This window comes from Saccoglossus kowalevskii, chromosome 21 (assembly GCF_978046115.1).
Source record: "Saccoglossus kowalevskii chromosome 21, keSacKowa6.1, whole genome shotgun sequence".
NCBI classification, from domain to species: domain Eukaryota; kingdom Metazoa; phylum Hemichordata; class Enteropneusta; family Harrimaniidae; genus Saccoglossus; species Saccoglossus kowalevskii.
The window spans coordinates 28,728,921-28,741,653 of NC_140661.1; the positions used below are offsets into that span (position 1 = coordinate 28,728,921).

General features: G+C 34.5%; 1 pseudogene; it reads left to right on the plus strand.

Moving 5' to 3' along the window:
- The first annotated feature begins 506 nt into the window (after nt 1-506).
- On the plus strand, nt 507-12,371 carry LOC100371758 (2-Hydroxyacid oxidase 2-like; annotated as a pseudogene).
- The last annotated feature ends 362 nt before the right edge of the window (nt 12,372-12,733 follow it).

Consider the following 12,733-nt stretch of genomic DNA (forward strand, 5'->3'; position numbering starts at 1 on the left):
AATTATGGCACACTTCTACTGAAATAAAATATGATATAAATGTGATATATTTCCGTATCCTTATTGAAAACACCAAATCTTTATAACACTAAGACTAAATACACGACTAACACTAGAGAAGACAGGCTAACCAACCACCAACATCAATAATGGCGGCCACCAATTGCCAGTCAAAACGCCATAAATCCGTCTGTATGTGAACAAAATTTTGAACACAATATAATGTGAACTAACGTAGTCTACAGTAGCTGGTGTACACACTCGTATGGTTCCATTATCACCTCTAGTCATATCTGTTTAACCTTGCATGGATGTATTTGTATTGAGTGTATGCACAGTGTATGCCACATGTTAATAATTTACATTGTGCCTGGACTTTACTAAATCAATTGCACCGTACTACTCGAGTAACTATGAAGTGATGGGCATATATCATTACTCGCCATTTGGTTTATATATTTTAAGCGATGTAGTTTATGTTTGTATATTTTCCAATAGGCCTAAATATGGTGAGCAAACCACCACTAGTATGTCTAGATGACTACGAAGACTACGCAACAACTCAGTTAGATCAAGTCACACTAGGATTTTTTAAGTGTGGAGCTGACGAAGAGATTAGTCGCGATGAAAACAGAAAAGCTTTTTCAAGGTAAATGTCACATTATATGCATTATGTTTAATGTACTTAAATAACATGGACGTGAGATATGTCGTCTAAATGTGCAACTATTTGTATAGTCGTTCAACATTAAGAAGATTATACAAATGTTCACCTCGACATAGGTGGACATACAGTTTTAGCGACCCGAAGAGCTAATTGCCAACCGAGGCGAAGCCGAGGTTGACAATGGGCTCCGAGGGTTGCAAAATATGTATGTCCGCCTCTGTCAGGGTGTACATTTGTATTATTATACCGAATAAATTTAAAAACAGAAATTATCGCAATCAATCATGGCAATCGTCCAGGTCACGCTCGTAGAGCTAAATGCATGTATGAACACAAATATACAAGTTAGGTGGACATACAGTTTTAGCGACCCGAAGAGCTAATTGCCAACCGAGGCGAAGCCGAGGTTGACAATGGGCTCCGAGGGTTGCAAAATATGTATGTCCGCCTCTGTCAGGGTGTACATTTGTATTATTATACCGAATAAATTTAAAAACAGAAATTATCGCAATCAATCATGGCAATCGTCCAGGTCACGCTCGTAGAGCTAAATGCATGTATGAACACAAATATACAAGTTAGGTGGACATACAGTTTTAGCGACCCGAAGAGCTAATTGCCAACCGAGGCGAAGCCGAGGTTGACAATGGGCTCCGAGGGTTGCAAAATATGTATGTCCGCCTCTGTCAGGGTGTACATTTGTATTATTATACCGAATAAATTTAAAAACAGAAATTATCGCAATCAATCATGGCAATCGTCCAGGTCACGCTCGTAGAGCTAAATGCATGTATGAACACAAATATACAAGTTGAAAGAGTAGTGATTGAATTTTATTGAGTTCTATCATGGATGCCTTTTTACTTTCATGGTTGATAAACCTAACCTAATTTCAACAGCTTCAGCTTGGTGAAGAATTGATTTTTACAAACACATCCAGCGCCATCCAGTATGCAGCTATAGGCTACACTGCGTTCCAGCTCGCATTAGAACACTGAAACATTAACCCACTATGATCTCTCACTATTATTATCATTCTGACTCACAATTGTTTCTCATCATTGTTATTCTGACGCACAATTGTCTCTCATTATTGTTTTTCTGACTCAGATTTGTCTCTCATCATTGTTATTTTGACTAACAATCGTCTCTTACTATTGTTATTTTGACCCTTTTTTGTTTCTCACTGTAGTTATTCTGACTCACAATTGTCTTACACTATTGTTATTTTCACTCACAATTGTCTATTACTATTGTTATTCTGACTCACTATTGTTATTCTCACTCACAATTGTCTCGTACTATTGTTATTCTGACTCACAGTTGTCTATCACAATAGTTATTCTGATTCACTATTGTTATTCTGACTCACAATTGCCTCTCACTATTGTTATTCTGACTCGTTTTTGTTTCTCATTGTAGTTATTTTGACTCACAATTGTTTCGCATTATTGTTATTCTGACTCACAATTGTTTCTCACTATTGTTATTTTCACTTACAATTGTCTCTTACTATTGTTATTCTGACTCACAGTTGTCTATCACAATAGTTATTCTGACTCACTATTGTTATTCTGACTCACAATTGTCTCTCACTATTGTTATTTTCACTTACAGTTGTCTCTTACTATTGTTATTCTGATTCACAGTTGTCTATCACAATAGTTATTCTGACTCACTATTGTTATTCAGACTCACAATTGCCTCTCACTATTGTTATTCTGACTCGTTTTTGTTTCACACTGTAGTTATTTTGACTCACATTTGTTTCTCATTATTGTTATTCTGACTCACAATTGTCTCTCACTATTGTTATTCTCACTCACAATTGTCTCTTACTATTGTTATTCTGACTCACAGTTGTCTATCACAATAGTTATTCTGACTCACTATTGTTATTCTGACTCACAATTGTCTCTCACTATTGTTATTTTCACTCACAGTTGTCTCAAACTATTGTTATTCTGACTCACAGTTGTCTATCACAATAGTTATTCTGACTCACTATTGTTATTCTGACTCACAATTGTCTCTCACTATTGTTATTTTCACTCACAGTTTTCTCTCACTATTGTTATTTTCACTCACAATTGTCTCTTACTATTGTTATTCTGACTCACAGTTGTCTATCACAATACTTATTCTGACTCAGTATTGTTATTCTGACTCACAATTGTTCCTCACTATTGTTATTTTTACTCACAGTTGTCTCTCACTATTGTTATTTTCACTCACAGTTGTCTCTCACTATTGTTTTTGTCACTCACAGTTGTCTCTCACTATTTTTATACTGACTCAAAATTGTCTCTCACTATTGTTATTTTCACTCACAATTGTCTCTTACTATTGTTATTCTGACTCACAGTTGTCTATCACAATAGTTATTCTGACTCACAGTTGTCTATCACAATAGTTATTCTGACTCACTGTTGTTATTCTGACACACAATTGTCTCTCACTATTGTTATTTTCACTCGCAGTTGTCTCTCACTATTGTTATTTTCACTTACAGTTGTTTCTTACTATTGTTATTCTGATTCACAGTTGTCTATCACAATAGTTATTCTGACTCACTATTGTTATTCTGACTCACAATTGCCTCTCACTATTGTTATTCTGACTCGTTTTTGTTTCACACTGTAGTTATTTTGACTCACATTTGTTTCTCATTATTGTTATTCTGACTCACAATTGTCTCTCACTATTGTTATTCTCACTCACAATTGTCTCTTACTATTGTTATTCTGACTCACAGTTGTCTATCACAATAGTTATTCTGACTCACTATTGTTATTCTGACTCACAATTGTCTCTCACTATTGTTATTTTCACTCACAGTTGTCTCAAACTATTGTTATTCTGACTCACAGTTGTCTATCACAATAGTTATTCTGACTCACTATTGTTATTCTGACTCACAATTGTCTCTCACTATTGTTATTTTCACTCACAGTTTTCTCTCACTATTGTTATTTTCACTCACAATTGTCTCTTACTATTGTTATTCTGACTCACAGTTGTCTATCACAATACTTATTCTGACTCAGTATTGTTATTCTGACTCACAATTGTTCCTCACTATTGTTATTTTTACTCACAGTTGTCTTTCACTATTGTTATTTTCACTCACAGTTGTCTCTCACTATTGTTTTTTTCACTCACAGTTGTCTCTCACTATTTTTATACTGACTCAAAATTGTCTCTCACTATTGTTATTTTCACTCACAATTGTCTCTTACTATTGTTATTCTGACTCACAGTTGTCTATCACAATAGTTATTCTGACTCACAGTTGTCTATCACAATAGTTATTTTGACTCACTGTTGTTATTCTGACACACAATTGTCTCTCACTATTGTTATTTTCACTCGCAGTTGTCTCTCACTATTGTTATTTTCACTTACAGTTGTTTCTCACTATTGTTATTTTCACTCACAGTTGTCTCTCACTATTGTTATACTGACTCACGATTGTCTCTCACTATTGTTATTTTCACTCACAATTGTCTCTTACTATTGTTATTCTGACTCACAGTTGTCTATCACAATAGTTATTCTGACTCACTATTGTTATTCTGACTCACAATTGCCTCTCACTATTGTTATTCTGACTCGTTTTTGTTTCTCACTGTAGTTATTTTTACTCACAGTTGCCTCTCGCTATTATTATTCTGACTCGTTTTTTGTTTCTCACTGTAGTTATTTTGACTCACATTTGTTTCTCATTATTGTTATTCTGACTCACAATTGTCTCTCACTATTGTTATTTTCACTCACAATTGTCTCTTACTATTGTTATTCTGACTCACAGTTGTCTATCACAATAGTTATTCTGACTCACTATTGTTATTCTGACTCACAATTGTCTCTCACTATTGTTATTTTCACTCACAGTTGTCTCGTACTATTGTTATTCTGACTCACAGTTGTCTATCACAATACTTATTCTGACTCAGTATTGTTATTCTGACTCACAATTGTTCCTCACTATTGTTATTTTTACTCACAGTTGTCTCTCACTATTGTTATTTTCACTCACAGTTGTCTCTCACTATTGTTTTTTTCACTCACAGTTGTCTCTCACTATTTTTATACTGACTCAAAATTGTCTCTCACTATTGTTATTTTCACTCACAATTGTCTCTTACTATTGTTATTCTGACTCACAGTTGTCTATCACAATAGTTATTCTGACTCACAGTTGTCTATCACAATAGTTATTCTGACTCACTGTTGTTATTCTGACACACAATTGTCTCTCACTATTGTTATTTTCACTCGCAGTTGTCTCTCACTATTGTTATTTTCACTTACAGTTGTCTCTCACTATTGTTATTTTCACTCACAGTTGTCTCTCACTATTGTTATACTGACTCACGATTGTCTCTCACTATTGTTATTTTCACTCACAATTGTCTCTTACTATTGTTATTCTGACTCACAGTTGTCTATCACAATAGTTATTCTGACTCACTATTGTTATTCTGACTCGTTTTTGTTTCTCACTGTAGTTATTTTGACTCACAGCTGCCTCTCGCTATTATTATTCTGACTCGTTTTTTGTTTCTCACTGTAGTTATTTTGACTCACATTTGTTTCTCATTATTGTTATTCTGACTCACAATTGTCTCTCACTATTGTTATTTTCACTCACAATTGTCTCTTACTATTGTTATTCTGACTCACAGTTGTCTATCACAATAGTTATTCTGACTCACTATTGTTATTCTGACTCACAATTGTCTCTCACTATTGTTATTTTCACTCACAGTTGTCTCGTACTATTGTTATTCTGACTCACAGTTGTCTATCACAATAGTTATTCTGACTCACTATTGTTATTCTGACTCACAATTGTCTCTCACTATTGTTATTTTCACTCACAGTTTTCTCTCACTATTGTTATTTTCATTCACAATTGTCTCTTACTATTGTTATTCTGACTCACAGTTGTCTATCACAATAGTTATTCTGACTCAGTATTGTTATTCTGACTCACATTTGTTCCACTATTGTTATTTTTACTCACAGTTGTCTTTCACTATTGTTATTTTCACTCACAGTTGTCTCTCACTATTGTTTTTTTCACTCACAGTTGTCTCTCACTATTGTTATTTTCACTCACAATTGTCTCTCACTATTGTTATTTTCACTCACAGTTGTCTCGTACTATTGTTATTCTGACTCACAGTTGTCTATCACAATACTTATTCTGACTCAGTATTGTTATTCTGACTCACAATTGTTCCTCACTATTGTTATTTTTACTCACAGTTGTCTCTCACTATTGTTATTTTCACTCACAGTTGTCTCTCACTATTGTTTTTTTCACTCACAGTTGTCTCTCACTATTTTTATACTGACTCAAAATTGTCTCTCACTATTGTTATTTTCACTCACAATTGTCTCTTACTATTGTTATTCTGACTCACAGTTGTCTATCACAATAGTTATTCTGACTCACAGTTGTCTATCACAATAGTTATTCTGACTCACTGTTGTTATTCTGACACACAATTGTCTCTCACTATTGTTATTTTCACTCGCAGTTGTCTCTCACTATTGTTATTTTCACTTACAGTTGTCTCTCACTATTGTTATTTTCACTCACAGTTGTCTCTCACTATTGTTATACTGACTCACGATTGTCTCTCACTATTGTTATTTTCACTCACAATTGTCTCTTACTATTGTTATTCTGACTCACAGTTGTCTATCACAATAGTTATTCTGACTCACTATTGTTATTCTGACTCGTTTTTGTTTCTCACTGTAGTTATTTTGACTCACAGCTGCCTCTCGCTATTATTATTCTGACTCGTTTTTTGTTTCTCACTGTAGTTATTTTGACTCACATTTGTTTCTCATTATTGTTATTCTGACTCACAATTGTCTCTCACTATTGTTATTTTCACTCACAATTGTCTCTTACTATTGTTATTCTGACTCACAGTTGTCTATCACAATAGTTATTCTGACTCACTATTGTTATTCTGACTCACAATTGTCTCTCACTATTGTTATTTTCACTCACAGTTGTCTCGTACTATTGTTATTCTGACTCACAGTTGTCTATCACAATAGTTATTCTGACTCACTATTGTTATTCTGACTCACAATTGTCTCTCACTATTGTTATTTTCACTCACAGTTTTCTCTCACTATTGTTATTTTCATTCACAATTGTCTCTTACTATTGTTATTCTGACTCACAGTTGTCTATCACAATAGTTATTCTGACTCAGTATTGTTATTCTGACTCACATTTGTTCCACTATTGTTATTTTTACTCACAGTTGTCTTTCACTATTGTTATTTTCACTCACAGTTGTCTCTCACTATTGTTTTTTTCACTCACAGTTGTCTCTCACTATTGTTATTTTCACTCACAATTGTCTCTTACTGTTGTTATTCTGACTCACATTTGTCTATCACAATAGTTATTCTGACTCACAGTTGTCTATCACAATAGTTATTATGACTCACTGTTGTTATTCTGACTCACAATTGTCTCTCACTATTGTTATTTTCACTCACAGTTGTCTCTCACTGTTGTTATTTTCACTTACAGTTGTCTCTCACTATTGTTATTCTGACTCACAATTGTCTCTCACTATTGTTATTTTCACTCACAGTTGTCTCTCACTATTGTTATTTTCACTTACAGTTGTCTCTCACTATTGTTATTTTCACTCACAGTTGTCTCTCACTATTGTTATACTGACTCACGATTGTCTCTCACTATTGTTATTTTCACTCACAATTGTCTCTTACTATTGTTATTCTGACTCACAGTTGTCCATTACAATAGTTATTCTGACTCACTATTGTTATTCTGACTCGCAATTGTCTCCCGCTATTGTTATTTTCACTCACAGTTATCTCTCACTATTGTTATTTTCATTCACAATTGTCTCTCACTATTGTTATTCTGACTCACAATTGTTTCTCACTATTGTTATTTTCACTCACAATTGTCTCTCACTATTGTTATTTTGATTCACCAGTGTTTTTCTTCTGGACCAATCTGACGAATTACACCGATTTATAATCGCACCTAATCTACACCATTCAATATTGAAAATAAATCATGAATAAATTCTTAAATTATTTTTTTTTAAATGCTATATGTAAATTACATGAATACGTGAATGGCCTCTAATCTATAATAGCATAAAAGCTGATCAAGGAAACTGGCCCTGGCTTTGTGTCATATTACTTACATTATTAGGATTGATAACAAGAAAAAACTTTCCCACTTGATCGTCTTGATTAATCAATAAATCAATTTGGATTTGAATTTCTCTTTTATATTATAAAATATTTATTTGCACACGCGATGAGAAAACCAAGATAAAAGATAACGCAATTACAATATACCGGTAGTACAGTATACTTCACACCCTGCAGCAAGTTTTAGTATTTTGTGTTATTTTGATCCCTTTACGTATTTCGCAAATGACTAGCTATTTCTGACGTCTTTGGGATAAATTCCAGACTAGACGTCTTGTGTTGCTTGTATTTCTTATCTGATTATCAGACAGCAGCTGCAGGGTGATTATCTTGTAGAATCTTGTGAACTGACATCGATAAATGCCTTCCAGTGACTCAACTTTGTGTTACCTATCTAGCTAATCAAATTGTCATTCGTCATACACTGATGACATCTTTGGGAAATATATAAAGTTGATTTGCCCAACCTCATAAACGTTGATTTGTTATGTGATTCTAAATGCCAATCGTGGTCAGAATATATTCTCGCTTGGCATCATGGTGAAAAAATCACCGGTAATCACCAGTACATCACACATTTAAATTTTCCAAATGCCAGAAAACTCAAAACCTTAAATTCGAGTAGTTGGCTAACTACAATGTATACAAATTGAGCTCTTAGTTGACACTTATCCGCTCTGTGCAGTGATACATCTTAAAATTGTCATCTCTCAAGCATTTAAAAACCTTATTCAGTTTTCAAAGTTTTCATAAGTTTTTAAAAAACATCATCACACTAGGCCTGCCAAACACCCATATTACTTTTCCCTCAGTGTCTTTGCTAATGCATTCTAGGTTCCTATATGTTATTCGGCCTGCATGGAGTGTTTGTGTATTGTATAACACTGCAGCCATAACTCATATGCATTAAACCAATATGCTTAAACCAATATGTTTATGGCGGACAAAACAGCTACACCCATTACAACTAATCTTTTCACTTTTCTAGGGACACATATTCATCTGGTAATTTGGTTATTTTTTTACATATCAGTGTTGATTCAACTTCCTAGGTGAAAGGGACCAATCATGACGACTATGGGGTGACTCATGAATAACAGCTCAATCAAATTTATTATCTGAGTATCCATTTCATCATTGTGGGTTTTTCCGAATGACTGCCTAACCAGTTTTTATTGTATTCATTGATTTCACGTTGGATGATATCATATTGACCTAAATCAGTGTTACTTAGAAAGAAACTAATGATTGCATTCTAACATAACATAACATAAACTGAAACTTGTTTGTAAATGATGTGCAAGTCAGTAACATCAAAATGTAATTCTCTGACCATAACATTCCCTGCTCAGGACATCTTTCTTAGAAAATTCTACAGGTGGCCAAGTCTCTAGTTCCTGCAAGTTCGTTTAGTACCGATGAGGTTACCACTTTTGCGTCAAGCTACGACTGGCAGAACAATATAATAATTTAATTCTTATGCTTGGATACAATAGCCATATGCTCCAGTTCCCAGGGACTTATCAGCTCACACAATAGGCCGAATTTAATTGCCATTCGTATAATGTGTCCTGAAGATCAGTTTTTCGTTTGAACTCGTCTCCATATGGTCGAATGAGTCTAATGACTTTTGTTATATCTGCATACACACATACTAGATATGCCATAGGTTATTCTCAGCAATGGTTCTTCGCACAGTGTGAATCATTTGAATCTCCCCCGCAACAAAAATTCCGATTGTGATAGGGAGACGATCCACAAACTCGGAAACTGTAATCACTAATGCCAAAAGAGACTTGGCACTGAGATCTCCGAACGTGTGGAAATAAGACTTCTACTATGAAATGGTTCCCATTGACAGGTGCCATCTTCTCGTGAAGTGAAACAAGATCACGATATCGCGTCTAGATCCTTGATGACAATGGGGCGGGGATCATTATTGTTGTTATAAATCACCATAATCAGAATGAAACAAATTTTGGGCTTTTTTAATGCACATGTACTCGTGAATAGAGGTTTATAGTTTGATAGCGTAGGCTATGACATCATAAAAACCTGTGATTCTGATTTATAAAAATAACAGTATTCCCTAATTGCATGAACAATTTGCGTAGTTCGTCCAATGATCAATTTTGAAGCAACTATAACATGGAAATGTCCGTCAGAACTTTGTTTCTGATAAGGAAAGTTTTAATTCATTGTCATTAATTTGTGATGTCTAGAACGAAAAAAAATACCAAGATTCAAAATGTGAGTCATGAAGAGTAACATATATAATACTCACAGTAAACTTATCGCTATGATCGTTTTCCTTTTTTGTTAAGGTTAAAGATATTGCCAAGAGTGTTAAGAGATGTCTCAAAGCGAGACTTGTCAACAACAATTCTTGGTAACCATATACATTTCCCAGTGTGCATCGCGGCAAGTGCACATCACAAGCTTGCTTGTTCAGATGGAGAAATATGCACAGCAAAAGGTAAACAACTTTCTATATTTGTGAAATTCTAAATAAAACGAATAACAAGTTCAAATAGCTTCCTTTGTTCGATGACAGATATTCATATTAACAAAATCAACTTTCAAAGATTTTCATAATCTTGTTTGAAGTATTGTATTGACAATATAGGTTGTAACAATGTTATCGATTCTATTCCATTTTCCAGCTGCAAAGGCGATGGGCACTTGCATGATGCTCAGCACCTTCTCAAATACATCGCTAGAAAACGTAGCAGCTGCCGGACCTGGGGCGTTGAAATGGTTCCAGTTGTATATCTGGCATACTCGGGAGTTGTCTGCTGATTTGATAAAAAGAGCTGAAATGGCTGGGTTTGAAGCATTGGTGTTAACAGTTGATGTTCCAGTGACGGGGAAGAGAAGAATCGATATTTATCATGGAGGATTTACACCTCCATCACACATACAAATGGTGCATCTACCAGAACGCTATAGGGTGAGGAGAAAACAAATCAAGTAGTGTGGTGTGGTGTTGTGTGGTGTTGTGTGGTGTGGTGTGGTGTGATGTGGTGTGGTGTGGTGTGGTGTACGTGGTGCTGGTGCTGGTGCTAGTGCTAGTGTAGCGTAATACGGTGCAAAGTAAAACACAGTGCAATATGATGTTTTATTTGTTTGCGATAGGTAACATCAAATTACGGCGGTGCAGGTAATATGCTTGACTCGGCGTTGACATGGGATTGCATCGCATGGATGCGATCAATCACAAAACTACCAATAGTTCTGAAAGGAATTCTAAGCCCAGAAGATGCACTGCTTGCCGTGAAACACAAAATAGATGGTATAATTGTATCAAACCATGGAGGACGGCAATTAGACACAGTGCCAGCAACGGTATGATTGACAAATACTTAATTGAATTAGTAGTACTGTAACACCTACATGGTCCCTTTCTGTTTGTGAGGGAATGTCACCAAATTCGCTGTATTACTGATGCATATTAATACAACTTCGATTTCACGACATTTCAGACCTTTCATGACTTCGTATAGTACGTTCTACTTGCAACAATATCAGAACTTTGTGCCTGGTGAATTATTTACTTACTTAATTACTAAATTAGTTATTACCACTATGAAGGTTTCTTTTGAAATAACAATAAATTTAGATGCTGGCTGGTTCTTAATTACTTGGAATTAAATCACGAATACAAGTATATGAATATCACAAATTCTTGAATTCAGTAATAGCATATACAAGACGTTGTAAGTCAAATTATAAATGATTTGATTGTTATGATATTTATATTATTTTATCTGCAAATGTGTTCAGCTTTCCAAATGTTTCTATTCAGATTGAAGTGTTACCGCAAATAGTGAAATCAGTGAATGGACAACTAGAAGTATATTTAGACGGTGGTGTGCGAACTGGTACTGACGTCATAAAGGCATTAGCATTGGGAGCTAGGGCTGTGTTCGTTGGAAGACCAATCATATACGGATTGGTATACGCGGTAAGATCGCAACACGTCATAATTTCCAGTGACTTAAAGAATAAATTTGCCGATCATGCTCACCTAATTCGATTTATTTCCTTACTATTCTTCATAAAGGCTGAGGTAGGAGCTACCCAGGTTCTTCAAATTTTAAAGAACGAGTTGAGTTTAGCAATGGCATTATCAGGTATGTTTTATTTTAGTTGTATACAATGTTTTATTCACAAATGTCCTCTGTATAATTTTTATACAGGACTTTCCATTTAAATGTCCTTAAAGTTGTATGGATTGGGAGAATGATATTTAGCTCTTCTGGGTTTTAATTTGAGTAAGTGAGAGTAAAATGTCAGTTTACTAGATATTGAAATGTGACTATAATGAAAGTGAAATAGTTCTACTTTTATTATTTATTTTAGCATATGATATTGTTAAAAATAATTTGCATATTTTTTTCCAGGATGTGCAACGATCAGTGACATCGAATCATCCCTTGTAGTTCACCGGTCAGAGTTATCAAAACTGTAGCACTAAGGCGGCGAATTATTTTGAATCATAGTACTGGATGACTCGAGAACTGAGAAACGAGACCGGGATAAAACTATATGCCAACTACCGTTTAATTATATTAGCAAATTTTCAACATATTTTGTAGATATCCAGTAGGCAAAAATATGTTAAAACTTAGTACATGCATTCTGGTGATTTTGAATGTCGAATACTATTTACTAAATAATCTGTATATGTTAATCAGATAATTTGCATACTAATTAACAACTTTCAGCACGTTTTGTTGCTCAAATTGGTCAAAGCTTGATACATGCATAATGTTTGTAGTTGAACAGTAATAACTTTCAAAGTTGTTTACACGTGTTGATTTTAGCATTTTT